At 50.6% G+C, this 3,864-nt stretch overlaps 1 pseudogene; it reads right to left on the bottom strand.

The window, feature by feature from the left end:
• Window positions 1–751: 751 nt before the first annotated feature.
• Window positions 752–2,775, bottom strand: LOC120107844 (annotated as a pseudogene).
• Between the last annotated feature and the right edge of the window lie 1,089 nt (window positions 2,776–3,864).

Below are 3,864 nucleotides of genomic sequence, written 5' to 3'. Positions count from 1 at the left end.
TAGAGTCGACATGCACATGCAACCGTATGAAACGTCAGGAAACTGGCCACCACCAAGTCTTGGGATGTCTCTCTGAATTCACAAACGATCGAGAACCAGCATCAGTTGGATCCATTGCACCATTGTTGTGCTTCTTATCTTGATCCTAACGGGCGACTCAAGTTGCAAGACAAGCCATGTTATATTTGTGCCAGTCTTGCCCTCAATAATCCTTAGGTGCTGTCACTTGGTGCTTTCATGATCAAATTAATGGCACCATCCTACCAGAGCACTTGATTGACCACATACTACTTACTCTTCGGGCAAGATTGAACTGTCGAAGATGTAGTTTCTCTACTATATATATATATATATATATATATATATATATATATATATGTATGCATGCATGCATGCACATCTGTATGTATGTATGAATATGGTGTTAATGCTGTAGCAAGCCTAAGCACAGCTCGAGGAATGCCAAGCACACGGGGAAGCTGACCTCCAGCATGGTTAATGCTAATGATGTCTAGTGAAATCTAAACAAACTCTGCAGCACGCAACACCAGTGACATAGAATGGGTATTTGCAGCAGAAACATGAGGAAACCAGAAAACTCAGAAAAGTTTCAGCTCATGGAAATGAATGTCTAAGAACTCTTAAGAGTAGAACCAATAACAATGGTTTTTTTTTTTTAAATGAGAAAGGAGGACGATAATAACATTGTTGATCGAGTTTGTAACCAGTAGCTGCGTAGGATCGATACCTATGGTCAGACATGCTGGAAAAAGTTGATTTAGACCCAAATCCATGCAATTAAACAAGAATAGAAGGAGCAGAGCTACAGTTTTAGAGAGGAGGAACAAGAGACAAACAAAACTAGGGCATAAACAAGAAAGAAACAGATAAAAGCCCCCGCCTTTCAATTTATAGTCTTTATTTAGTGACAATAATATACATTCTTCCGCATACACCAACATGGCAGACGGGGTGCTAGAGAAAATATCCAAAGAATCGCCACGAATCTCGACCGCTGATCGGATGGACCCAGGTTTTGATCAGACGGCCGTGGTGGTCGGGGAGTCGGAGGCGGCCCAAACGATGTCGCTGAGGGCGGGGCGGAGCTCGTTGCTGCAGAAGTTCTGGTATTCGAGGGTGTCGCCGGCGTCCTTCCGGACGTCCACCACTAGGACCGACGGCTCCACCGTGAAGAATTCCCGCCGCCACCGCGAGCCTCCCCTTCCTCCCCAGCTGCTTCCCCTCCAGCCGCACCCCCGTCGCCCCGCTCTTCGTCACCCGGTAACGCCCCGCCGCCCGCGCCGCCACCCCCTCCAGCAGTGAGATCACCTCGCTCGCCGGTTCCCTGGTAGCGAACCGCATCCCCTCCTCTCTCCTCCCCCCGCCCTGCTCGAAAAGCGGCGACAGATCGAACCCCTCCGAGAGCGAGATCAGATGGAAAGCATTCAGCCTCTCCGGCTCCTCCTTCTCCTTCTCCTTCTCCTTCTCCTTCTCCTTCCCCTTCTTAACCTTCTCCTCTGCCGCCGCCGCCGGCGCAACCACTGGCTTCAGGATCGGCGATTTCTTGAACCAGGGGGTCTCGACCAGCTTGGCCACCGTGATCCGGGTGCTGGGGTTCGGATCGAGGAGCTTGGTGACGACCCGGCGGGCGTCCGACGAGAACCACGGCGGGCAGCGGAAGTCCCCGCGGTGGATTTTCTTGTACATGGAGACGAGGTTCTCGTCCTGGAAGGGGAGGAACCCAGCGAGGAGGACGAAGAGGATGACTCCGCATGACCAGAGGTCGGCCTTGGCGCCATCGTATCCCTTCTTCCCGATCACCTCCGGCGCGACGTAAGCCGGAGTGCCGCAGGTGGTGTGGAGGAGGCCATCGGAGCGGACGTGGTCGGCGAAGGCGCTGAGGCCGAAGTCGGCGACCTTGAGGTTGCCGCCGTCGTCGAGGAGGAGGTTTTCGGGCTTGAGGTCCCGGTGGTAGACGCCGCGGCTGTGGCAGAAGTCGACGGCGGAGATGAGCTGCCGGAAGTAGTGGCGGGCGGCTTCCTCCCGGAGGCGGCCGGCACGGGTGATCCGGGAGAAGAGCTCGCCGCCGCGGACGAGCTCCATAGCGAAAAAGATCTTAGACCGGGTGGCCATGACCTCGTGGAGCTCCACGATGTTGGGGTGGGTCACCATTTTCATCACCGATATCTCGCGTTTCACCTGCTCCATCATCCCCACCCGGATCACCTTCTCCTTCCCCACCACCTTCATCGCCACGCTCTTCCCGGTCCGGAGATTCCGGGCGAGGTAGACTTTCGCAAAGGTCCCATGCCCGAGCACGCGCCCGAGTTCGTACCGACCGTGGAGGACACTCTTCCCCTCCGCCGCCGGCAACGGCGGCGCCACATCCTCCATGGTGAGACCGCTTTCTTTTTTCTTTTTCTTTTTTTTTTTCCTTTTCTTTTGCGCTTGGATTCTTTACAAATGTAGAGAGAGAGGAAGGACGAAGGAGGAGAGAGGGCTACCCGTCTTCGACGTGCTTGCGGTGGCAGCTCCGGCCGCCGTGCTTCTTCCGCTTCCCGGCGAGATCAGGACTCGATCTCCTCATCGTGCTGCATTCCCTGGCGTGTTGCCGGACCGGAGGCGGCCGCGAGAGCGGCGGGGAGCGAAGGAATTAGGGTTTCAAGGCGGTTGGGTGCGGGTGGGGGGAGACGGAGAGATCTCGGGCTCGCTTTCTTCGAAGCAAGAAGGTCTGATTTCCGAGGCGGCTCGGCTTATCTCTCCCGTGGTGTTTATATCATGAACATGGGAGAGTGGCAGATTACGTTAATGACCGTCAAACGACGGCGTCGATGCACCGACTTGGGAGCAGAGAGGGTCCGGCTGGTACGTGGCAATTTCTGATTTATTGATGATTGGGAGACGAACGGTTGAGATCTGCATATCAGATACATTCAGTTGGTAGTTTCCGAGTTCAATCATAGTTTTATGCCTTGGAAAAATACTCTTCTAGAAAGTCATGGATGATGGAACTCGGATCATCTCATTCGGGGTTGAGATACAGTGGATGTGGAGATGCATCGGATCTACGGCTGGAGATCGATCTCATCGCTGACGTTTTATAGGGAAGGCTACGAACGGAAAATATTGAGACGGCGTAACGGAGGAGCAGCAGCGGTGCCTCGCCATTCGTCTCGCCCACTTCACTTCACACCTCCCTTCTCTCTCTCTCCCCGTCGCGTTCGACGCTTTTCTTTTGGCGCTTGTGCGATTCGGTGGGGGCTTAGCGCGCGGAGGTACGGAGGCGAAGATTTCTGGTTTGGAGTGGCGTGGAAAGACGTCCGCGGCGTTGTATGGTTGCGGAAGACGGTTGCAGGGGATTAAAAAAAATCTAATTTTTAATCCTCTGAAAATCAAAATAATTTTCAAAATAAATATTTTTAAGCTTTTCAATATAATAAAATATTTTTATTAAAAATATAATAAATATTTTATATAACTTTTTTCAGAAAAAATTAGATACTCAACCAAATATAAAACATTATGTAATATATCATTTTCTCATAATCAACTATATATGCAAAAATTACTTTTACATAATATATTCAAAAATTTATTTTTAAAGAATTTTACTTTAATTAAAAAATTTATACTAAGTGATGGAAAAATTATTGGACATCTTGACTTCGGTTAAGACGAACCTCCTTGACTTTGATATTAATCGAGGTGAACGACTTCGGTAGAAATCAAGATGGTACTCTGCTCATGCTAATAAAGACTGGCAGTTATGGTGATACTGCAGTAAATGCATGATCGGTATAATTGCTGCCGTGTGCTGCTCATGCAGGACGGTTATCATGTTATTAACGTGCATCCAACCGTTAT

The sequence above is a fragment of the Phoenix dactylifera genome, unplaced genomic scaffold (assembly GCF_009389715.1).
Source record: "Phoenix dactylifera cultivar Barhee BC4 unplaced genomic scaffold, palm_55x_up_171113_PBpolish2nd_filt_p 001041F, whole genome shotgun sequence".
In the NCBI taxonomy this organism is placed as follows: Eukaryota; Viridiplantae; Streptophyta; class Magnoliopsida; order Arecales; family Arecaceae; genus Phoenix; species Phoenix dactylifera.
This window is presented reverse-complemented; position numbering and strand designations above follow the sequence as displayed.